An 11,800-nucleotide genomic window follows, 5' to 3' on the forward strand; every position below is an offset into this window, starting at 1 on the left:
GGCTATAGGAAGTGCTTGACTGCAGCTATTTTGTCCAAATGCTGTGCTACCCCATATTAAGTCTAGGGTGTCAATAATTTTGTCAATGCCACTTCTTTTTATTTTACTGATTTAAAAGGATATATTAAGTTCTGAATAAAAAACAAAGGTTCTGTAATATTAACAGTGAAATAAAGAATTGTGGAGACCAAATACTTTAGTCAATTTCAACTCATCTTTGGAGAAAATTGTGAGTTATTTGAAAAAAGTGCGAGGGTGCCAATATCTTTGGCCACAACTATGTATGTATATATATATATATATATACATACATACATACATACATACATATATATATATATATATATATATATATATATATATATATATATACACACATGCACATGTCTATCCAAAAATATAAAGTATTGGGATGTATGTGACTTTTGTGGGTATCTCCGTGCAAGAATTGTTTGAACATCCTACTTGCAGATTTTAAATGGTCTCCCTTATTGGGTCAGAAGGTTTTCCTTTTTCCGCATGTGTAAATTTTTAATAAGGAAAAAACGCCTGCACAGACCTTTTTCTAAAGGTCAACCTCTGGTTCGAGAGCATAATTCCAGAAAAAGCAATGCTATAAATTTTGTTGCTTGGCTATGGAATAATTTGTTCGTCGGTCAGGGTTTCATGACCCATTTGTGAAATTTTGACAGTGTTAGGCCTATCTTTGAAATATGTTTTGGAATATCCTACGTATATGTAAATACAAGAACGATAGGATGGAGCGGTTAATGGCAAGTGGGATAAGATGTAAGACGCGGCTCCCACGAAGGCTGACTGGCTCAGATCTATTGTCACATCCAAAGTCGTGAGGGTCTTCAATAAGTTATCGGGACAAGATATTCAAAATAGTCCTAGAAACACAAACTTTATATCTTCCAGAACATACAAAAATATACAATTGGCATTTTTGGACCATTGTGAGTATCTCATCCTATATCGTTTTGAAGACCTCTCATACAAAGCCGGTCTAGCCCAATGGCAATCAAGGAATCTGCAAAACGCAGCTGGTTTAAGTAGGTATCGCTATCGTCTATTTATTTTGGTTTCATTATATATTTTGTTCATGTCTAAAATTCAATCTTTTTCAAAAGTTCCTGCCAGTACTCTTTCGGCAGATGTATCACCGAGGAGACATCATTCATAAAGTGCCCGATTAATTTTTTTATTCAAGAATTTGTTGTTATGCTAATAGCAATATTGGTGGTAGCTGGTAAACATGTCAAAGTAGAAAGCATCTGAAAATGCAAAGCCTGTCAGCATCCGTTTGTATTCAGATGTTGTCCTCTTCTTCTTCCACCTGCTCAAAATAATGACAACAGTTTAAAGAAAAATACAAAATGAAAATTGATGATTTTATGCAGCTTTGACCTTTCATCTTTAGACCTAAAAAATAATCAGTTTCTAGCTTTCAATTGGTGAACCAATTATGTGACCCAATATGCAAATTATTAAAATTTCAGGTCGATCAGATGAAAATTGACAATTTTATGTGATTTTGACCTTTTGACCAAAATTATTAATTTTCCTTCTCCATATTCTCATAAGAAAGCTGTGTTGAAAATTTTATGACAAAACTCAAATGGTAAAAAAGGTTACGGCCCGGAAAAACACATACACACATACACACATATACATACACACATATACATACACACACATACACACATACACATAAACATACACACATATACATACACACATATACATACACACACATACACACATATACATACACATATACATACACATATACATACATACACATACATACATACATACATACATACACACACATACACATACATACACACAGACATACACACACACACACACACACACACACACACACACACACACACACACACACACACACACACACACACACACACAGACATGCTGTGCAGGGGACGGGCTAAAAATTAGGCTAAAACAAAAAACACAGGTGATTAAATAATGAACATAAACTGTATTTGTGATTTCTCGTTCACTGTAACTTCACTAACAAACGGTAATTTTGGAAGTCAGGCCCATTATTCATATTAAGCTCCTCCCCCTTTCCCCCTCCCCCCCCCCCCCCCCAATAAAGAAGTCAAACGCCTATGGTCCTAGGAACGTTCTGACTCTTGATGTTAATTGAAGTTGATTGACATATGACATCTCAACAATTCTGGCTGAATGATGGAAATTTCTCCGTATATGTTAGAAATATTAAATCAATTAATGTTTGCTGCAAATGTGCGTTTTTTGTTTTAATTTACTCTGAAACCTTTTCTAAGGGTATTGATTCAAATAACATGCCGACTCATTTTCGATTGAGATTGTCAAATCCTGATCTCATTTGCACAGATTTCGACAAAAGTTGTTCAAAACTTAGTTGTGTGAGTTTAGTGTTAATGTTATAGTATTATAGATGTTATTGGAGGCACTGATAGTCAGGTTCACTATGTTTTTTCGTTCAAAATTTTGGTAGATTAGCAAAACTATACATTTTTGGAATATTCAGAGCCTGAGGAATCCAAAAATTAATGTTTACATTTGCGTGCGCATTTTTACCCTATATAACCCATTTTACCCTATATAAGTCAATACCTCCAACGACACAGGTGCGCATTCGTGCCGCGTGACGTGGTGACGTCATCGCGTTTTCACCTTAAAATACCTATTTGATATAAGTTAATATTTTGAATTAGTCGGTCAATATTTGTCCGATTTTCGCAAAATAAAGGTTGTCCTTACTGACCTAGTGGTGTTCCTATCTACCATAAGTAACCTGGTGAACCGATTCAAAATGGCCCCTCGCTACGATTTTCCACGATCACATTTTATTTTCACCACTTCAAATCGACCGAATTTCACCAAATAAGATACCACACTCGATGCGGGGACCTTATTTTAGTGGCAAAACTGTACACAGAATTCAAATTCGTTGTAAAATGGAGCCGTGCACCATAAAACCAAAATTTCCTCAGAATCGAGTCGTGCCGGGGACGTGATGATGTCACTGCGCCCCAGCCTTAGAAAACCAACCCTATATAAGTCAATACCTCCAACGACACAGGTGCGCATTCGTGCCGCGTGACGTGGTGTCGTCATCGCGTTTTCACCTTAAAAGACCTATTTGATATAAGTTAATATTTTGAATAACTTGGTCAATATTAGTCCGATTTTCGCCAAATAAAGGTTGTCTTTACTTACCTGGTGGTGTTCCTATCCACCACAAGTAACCCGGTGCAATAATCGAAAACCGATTCAAAATGGCCCCTCGCTACGATTTTCCACGATCACATTTTATTTTCACGTACTTCAAATCGACGGATTTTTACCAAATAAAATACCCCACTCCATGCACTGATGTCGTTTTTGCGGCAGAAGTGAAAACAGATTCTAATTTGGAAATAAAACGAAGGCGTGCACAATGAAACAAGATCTCTTCAGAATCCAAAGTCGTGCCGCGGAACGTGGTGACGTCACTGCGTTTCCAGGCTTAAACGGCAATTTTATATAAGTTAATATTTTGAATAACTCGGTCAATACCAGTCCGATTTTCGCCAAATAAAGGTTCCCGTTATCCACAGATACCCCTGTATCCTCCTAGAGGCGAAGTCAGGATGAATTTCGCAAAAAATAAAGTCCTTCGGCGACGAAAATTTAACATGGGGTTTTCCTATGTAAATTTACCCTGAAGTAACTTTACCGAAAATCCTGGAAATTTCGCGGGGCCAGTTTCTGTCGAGTGTTAAGACGTACTAGCGACTGCGAAATCCGGAATCAGAATTAAAATCCGAGCCTCCGTTAGCTCTAAGGGCCCCCCAAAACAAATCGCATATATTCCTAATGAAAAAACTCCAGAGTTCCTAAATCCCAAATCCCATGCCATCCGATGTCAATCCATATAGCCACACCTCGCTACGAACGTTATAATAATAATAATAATAATAATGCATTTATTTTATATAGCGCTTTTGAGGAAGCCCAAAGACGCTTTGACAGAGTGCAAAACATAATGCATAGCAAAACATAAAAACAATTGCAAAAAAAGAAGAATCAATAGGGAAATATTCAAAGCACAAAGGAGGGAGAAGGAGAGGAGATAGTCAGGGGTTAGATGCTGTGGGTTAAATGTTGAATGCAGTGTTGAACAGGTGGGTCTTGAGTGATGTTTTGAATGTGGTGAGTGAGGAGGAGTCTCTGATGGTGTGAGGTAGCGAGTTCCAGAGGGTGGGAGCAGCGATGGAGAAGGCCCTGTCCCCCCAGGATCTAAATTTGGTCCGGATGGGGGGGGTCAGGAGGTTGGTACCAGCAGAGCGGAGGTTGCGGGTGGAAGTGTGTCTGGAGAGGAGGTCAGCCAGGTAGGATGGGGCCAGGTTATGGAGGGCTTTGTAGGTCAAGAGGAGGATTTTGTACTGGATTCTCTGGGAGATGGGGAGCCAGTGAAGCTTGTAAAGGACGGGGGTGATGTGGTCACGGGTCCGGGAATGGGTGAGTAGACGGGCAGCGGAGTTCTGAATGTATTGGAGTTTATTGGTGATTGTTGAGGGTGAACCATAAAGGAGGCTATTGCAGTAGTCCAGACGGGAAGTGATGAAGGCGTGGATGAGGGTTTCTGCAGCCACGGAGGAGAGGGATGGACGGAGACGGGCGATGTTTTTCAGGTGAAAGAAGGCTGTCTTTGTGATCTGTTTAGTGTATTTGTCGAAGGAGAGGGTTTGGTCAAAGATGATGCCAAGATTCCGGATGTGAGGGGAGGTGGATACTGGGAAACCGTCGATGTTGAGGGCAAAGTTATGGGTGGACTTGGTGAGCGTTTTTGGGCCAAATGATAAGATAATGCATCTAATGATAAGCATAAGAACCATCAAAAAATATTTTAAGACCAGTTTATTCGACTAAATGTGGCGCGGCCTAGCATCTAGTCAAGACCAAGTCACCAAGGCCGACCACGCATCCCGACCCCAAATTCCTCATTCGACGATAACTAAACAATATATTATATGACTCGCACCGTACATACCTCCTTCTAGTTCTTGTTCTTGTCTTGGTATACTCACTCAGACTCACCCTCGCACAGGTAACCGAGGTTGAAGAAATGGCGAAGCGAGGCGACCGCCAACAAACACGTCCTCGCCTCGAATTTCCTCCCGCCCACACAATCGCAGGGAAGATGGAGGGAACAAAGGCAGGAAAGAACGAGAGGGAAAAAGTGTCCAGTGCACTCTATCACGACTGAATCCTCTCAGCTCCCCCAAATGGCGTCTGCTCTGCCTCGTGTCCAGTCCAACTCCGAACTCTTCTTCTTCGAACGACCTTTGACACTCGTGGCGGGGACGTGATGACGTCACTGCGCTTCAGTCTTAGAAAACTAATTTTTATATAAGTTAATATTTTCAATAACTCGGTCAATTTTTGCTTAATCCTCGCCAAACAAAGGTTCCCGTTACCCACAGATACCCCTCTATCCTCCGAGAGGCGAAGTCAGGATGAATTTCGCAATAAAAATAAAGTCCTTTTGGCGACGGAAATTTAACATGGTGTTTTCCTATGTAACTTTACCCTGAGGTAATTTTACCAAAAATCCTCGAAATTTTGCGGGTCCCGTTCTATTGAGTGCCTCAGGCCTCTCGAGTCCCTTCACAGAGTCGGGCTAGAGTCAAGCTCAAAAGGGTTTTCTTTCCCCACTGATTCCGCCAAGCCCGTTCCCTTGGCTGTGGGTTCGCTGGATAGTAGATAGGGACAGTGGGAATCTCGTTCATCCATTCATGCGCGTCACTGGTTAGATGATGAAATGAATGAATTTCATTCATTTTCGCTGCATGATTTTCAGGGTGACATAGTTCCGAACCCGAAGGATCGGTAACCGACACAATTTCGGTCTTCGAGGCCGGCCGATAGGCACAGTGTGACCAGAAGGGACGAGGTTCTCCTGACCACGTGGCCCTTGACTTGGTGGGGTTTGTCCGCACAATGTGGGCGCATCAGGATGAACTTTAGCCGGGGAGCGTTTGGGCGCCCCGGTCTGATACTGCCGCCCACGCGCAGAACAACTTGTGAGTGCACGTGGGTCCCGGCGGTCCCACTGGCCTAGTGCTACCATGTTTAGACAGCGAAATCCGTCCCCGGGCACCGGCGCCTACTCCCGAAAGTTGAGAGAATAGCGGCGTCAGGCACGGTAGGACACCCGCGGAGCCCCGGCGGACCAGGGACGTGCGAGCCTACACGTTAGCGTGCTACGGCGGAACCAACGGCTTCGGCCACGGCCAGGTCGATACTCGGCCCGGCCGCCCTGGAAATGAACTGGTTCGACACCCATGCTAGAGAGGTCGCGGGCGACCGAGATGTATTAACAAATTAATTAATTAATTTGAGACGTCCAATTTCTAGTGTTTGGACACTTGGAAGAGCTTGACCCTAGCCTTTCCCTTGCGAGGGCAAGGAGGAACTTAACACTTAAGCTTAGTTTGAAGTACGTCCTGACCAGCACTCATGGTGGGACGGCAAGGCAACCAGAAGGGACGAGGTTCTCCTGACCACGTGGCCCTCGATCTGGGAAGCGAGAGGCATTCCATTAGTGGACGCGCCCCTCACGCCCGACTTCTGGGCGGCCCCGGCAGGCCCTTTGTTTTGACGTTCCGTGACAGGCCCCGCACCCCCACCTCCGGGCCGACCAGGCGACCGGAATGAATCCTGGTGTCCCGATCCGAACCTTCAGAGCGGGCCGGCTGGGGAGTGACTGGCACCCCGTACCTGCACTTTCCGTCCCTGCGGTCCCAAATGCCGGAACCACCCGAATACCAATTTATTCGACAAAATGAGGTGCGGCCTACAGCCTTAGAAAACCAACCCTATATAAGTCAATACCTCCAACGACTACAACGCAGTTATCCGCAATTTTATATAAGTTAATATTTTCTATAAGTCGGTCAATATTTGTCCGATTTTCGCAAAATAAAGGTTGTCCTTACTGACCTAGTGGTGTTCCTATCTACCATAAGTAACCCGGTGAACCGATTCAAAATGGCCCCTCGCTACGATTTTCCACGATCACATTTTATTTTCACCACTTCAAATCGACCGAATTTCACCAAATAAGATACCACACTCGATGCGGGGACCTTATTTTAGTGGCAAAACTGTACACAGAATTCAAATTCGTTGTAAAATGGAGCCGTGCACCATAAAACCAAAATTTCCTCAGAATCGAGTCGTGCCGGGGACGTGATGATGTCACTGCGCCCCAGCCTTAGAAAACCAACCCTATATAAGTCAATACCTCCAACGACACGCAAACGACCTTTGCGAAAATGACACTCAGGACAGTGATGAAGATCTGTAAAAGCATATTCCTGAACGGTATAGACCTCGTAGATCCTGTGTATAGGACTTATAGTTCAATCTGATACTACCTATAACTTCCTATAACAACCTATAACTTCAAAGGACTTGCAATATCATGTATTATGTAATACAGTTATATCACAAATATAAAGACAATGGTTTTCAATTACCTTTGTTTGTTGCTTTTCTATAATCCTAAGCACTATTTTGAGGCCTTTATTGGATTCCTTGACCCAGAAAACATAGGATTAGCATATTTAATTAAGTCTCTAGGTTGACTAGAAGCCGAGATCGCGCAAAATATGTATTTTATGGCGGCCATTTTCAAAATCCAAAATGGCGGCCATGCAGGTGTCTGTGCAAATGCCAACGTTGATTTTCAGATTCTCCATGCTCTGAAGATTCCAAAAATGTACAGGTTTGCTAATACCAAAATTTTGAAAGAAATTATATTTGTTAACATAGTGAACCTGACTATCTTCATCACTGTCCTGAGGGTCATTTTCGCAAAGGTGTCTACGCAAATGTAAACATTAATTTTTGGATTCCTCATGCTCTGAATATTCCAAAAATGTATAGTTTTGCTAATCTACCCAAATTTTGAACGAAATTATATTTGTTAACATAGTGAACCTGACTATTATTTTGGGCTGGGAGGATGGCCTAGGCCCTAGGGATATTCCAACTTGCCTCTGAGCTGTTTGCCCTGAATTTGAATCCCGACCAAGCTATAAACTCTCATCCTGGTGTTTCACCAGGGTCATGGATGCATCAATGTATGCACTGTCCCTCGAATGGACGTTAAGTCGGAGGACCCACCTTCCAACATTGAGGGCATTGGTGAATGTTAAACGTCCCATGGTGTATTTCATGAAGAGTTGGCAAGTTTCTCGCGACGCCCAGAATAAATTACAAATTCATGCCCAAATCAATTTCGGTCAATCGTCAGGCCTGGTCAATCAATTTGTCACACATTCAGGCTTAAAACGTTCCCTGGCCGACCTCAAATGGAGGTGGGAATCATTGAGGCCGTTAAAGAAGTCGTCAATCAGAAGCATTTGTTTATTTATTCCTTTTGATTAATTCTGTTTTATTCTTCAAATGTGACAAACGTCCCGCAAATGTCTCCTGCTTTTCCTGTGCTCCAATTGATTCATCTGATCATATGCTTGTGAGGGTAAACGTCTCTTCGGCTATTCTCAGAGAGCTGCCTCAATGCCGGAGAGTCTGGAATTTCACTCAAGCAGATTGGCAGGGATTGCAAGCATCCATCTCTCTTCAGGACTGGTCTCCCATATCTACTGCCCCTGGTATCAATGTATTCTGAGAATTATTCCACAGAAATCAAGATTTCATCTGCAACTTGGAGTGCTGCTCTCCTTTATGGGCTGGCTGCCCTGCCTCGCATGTTTCTCAGCTTGATGACGTGGTAACAAAGGCCTCACGATTATTAGAATCTCCTATGATGAAGCCGAGTCTATGGGCTTATCACTTTGCCATCAGAGACAGGTAATAGTAGTTTAGTGCATTCTTCCCTCCCATCAGCTGTACAGCGGTCTCTCTGGTTTCTACCGCCTCCTTTCTGGTCTTGCATCCTCTGCTCTTTCCATGCTTTGTCCCCCTCCCCCCCATTCCCCAGGTTTCTGCAGGGCACAACTGGCCCACCCTCAACCCCCTTCTGGTGAAACTAATAAAATCCGAAATCACTGCTCACCTACACTCATTTGTTTCTCTTTTTTTCCCACCTGCAGAACTAACTTCCACATTCTCTTTTTTGTTATTTTTTTTTGTATACAACATCGAGGCTCATGTAGGAGCTAACATCAATTACAAAGAAAAATGGTCATACAAAACATACAATAAAGGGAGCAGGAGACAAGATGGGGAGAGAGAGGGAAGCACACAAGTACAACAGCAGAGAACATGGACAACGGAAGATCTGTGGGAGGGAGAGGGCTTGGGGAGAGGAGGCATGGGAAGGCGGCAGGGGGTGTGGGGGGGGGGGGGGTTGGTGGAGGTGGGTTAGGTATAAAACACATGGACACTGCTAGAACTTACAGGATTTGAATTAACGGGGGTAGAAAAGATCAAGGGTTTGGATGGGGGCAGATAAGAGATGGTGGTGGACAGCTGTTTTAAAGACCTGGAGGGAGGAGTGGGATTGAAGAGAGTGAGGGAGTTTGTTCCAGAGGCAGGAGTAAAGAGGAATGTCATTTCTCTTCAATGTCTTCTCAATGTCATTCTTCCCTCCAGGTCTTCCAGACAGCTGTTCACCACCATATCTTAGATCACCCCCCATCAAAAACATGACCTTTTCTACCCCCATTAACCCTTTCCCTCTTCCATGCCCAAGCCCACCTCCTTCCAACTTTCCAGTTTTTCCTTCCAAAGAGGTTGCTTCTGTATCCATCTTTCCCACCCATTCATATTCCCCGACTCCCTGTTTCCTCGCCACTTCCCTTATTTGTCCGTCTCCCTCTAATTTATCCTTCAAACTTGCTGTTGATGTCTTCCCCATCGCTGCTTTTGTTTTGTTGTGACCTGATCCATTCAGTGTTCTCGCTCTTCCACGAGCCTTGTCCTTATATTTAACAAGTGACATCTCCATGCTGGTAAGATTTTTCATTTCACCTGCATAGATTTCAGGAATATTAGCACGCATTGCATACCTATACCTGATCTTATAACGGTACCTCTTAGAAAGCTGTTTCACATTACATAATATAATTGGGGGAAAAATCCATCAAATCCACCACAAAATAGTGTATGTACGAAGGAAATGCGAGGATTAAAGCGGTCATGCATCAGATATAGTTCTCTCGGGAATGAACATCTCCAAAGGCAACATTTTATAATTACCTCTTATAGCGCTATTTCCCCATAACACTCACTCCTGTGGAACGCAACCCCTGAGCGTTATAAGAGGTATGCCTGTAATGCAGAAATTATGAATATGTGAACAGTTGTGTCCTATGAAATTTTGTAAGACTTCTTAAGGGCAATATACATATTACATACGCACAAATGAGATGCTTTCACCCAGTTTTAAACTATTTTTTTCCCTTCTCCAGATTTATATCCCATAACTCACCTCCCCTTCCCATCCATTACTCTCACCTTCTCAAGTTATTCGCTCCTCGTCTTTTCATTCCCCAATTTTCCTTGCACTGATCCCTCCACCGCTCCCTCCTCGCACATGTATTATGCCGACAGCTCTTTATTGAAACCCCAGTGCAAATCACGCTTAATATGGCTGGGGGGAAGTCGACTGTAAATCTAAAACGGCCAACTGAAATTGCAAATTCGGTAACACGAAGGGACCAATTTAATTGTCGTGTCTGTATTTGAAATATGTTATGTGTATGTGTTTGTACAAAATGACATGTTCAATGTACGAGGCTTTGTCCATTCGATGTCTGAGTGCATTCTTCCCTCCCATTAGCTGCACAACAACACAACAGGCATTTTAAGGCCATTTTCCCTGCAAGAGCGGGGGTTAGCCATTAGCTGTACAACGATTTGTTTAATCCTCCTCTCCCAAATTGCCCGGGATTTGTTCCAAGTCTGTAATGACTGCACGTTTGTATTGATATTATAATAATAAAATATAATATTTGTCTTTGTCTTGTCATCATTGTGTTGTCGTGATTGCTGTCATAGTGTATGCTTCCCCATATGGGGTGATGATCAATACATAACATGATGTCATCTGTTTTCCCCACAAAAACCTGCATTGAAAGATCCAAATAACCCTGAAATCACTTTCTCGATTATGAACCAAATTCAGTGTCTTGTTTTTAAGGCCTCCGATAGCTGAGATTAGTGTTGACACATTAATAATGTCAAACCTGTGTTTGAAGAGAACCATCATATGTGAACCCTTAAAAAGTATGAAGTGGGCTACACCACCAACTACCACAACCTTTGTGAAGACCTCACGGCATATCAGCACTTACAAATAGAAGCAATTTCTCCTTCCAACACTCGAGAATTCCCCAAATTTGGAAACTAGGCAAAATCATTACCCTCCCTAAACCAAACAAAGATCCCACCAAAGCAGCCTCCGACAGACCAATCACATTACTTTGCACACCCTCCAAAGTTACAGAACGCCTTCTACTTACACTCACAAACCCTCACATCCCTCTCTCTCACACACCCAACACAGATTCAGACCAAACCACTCCACCATCACTCTCCTCACATACCTCACACAAACACCTTTGACAGCTTCAACAATAGAAAACCACCAAAATCCATTATTCTCACCACAGTATACATCAACAAAGCATTTGACACACTCCCAAAGCTCTTACTCACAAACAAAATACAAACATGCACAACAACACCAATACAAACGATGGCTGGCCAACTACCTATCATGCAGACAGTCATTCGTAATTTTTAAGCGCAAGTCATCACTCAC

The sequence above is a fragment of the Myxine glutinosa genome, chromosome 13, assembly GCF_964187855.1.
Source record: "Myxine glutinosa chromosome 13, kmMyxGlut1.1, whole genome shotgun sequence".
In the NCBI taxonomy this organism is placed as follows: Eukaryota; Metazoa; Chordata; class Myxini; order Myxiniformes; family Myxinidae; genus Myxine; species Myxine glutinosa.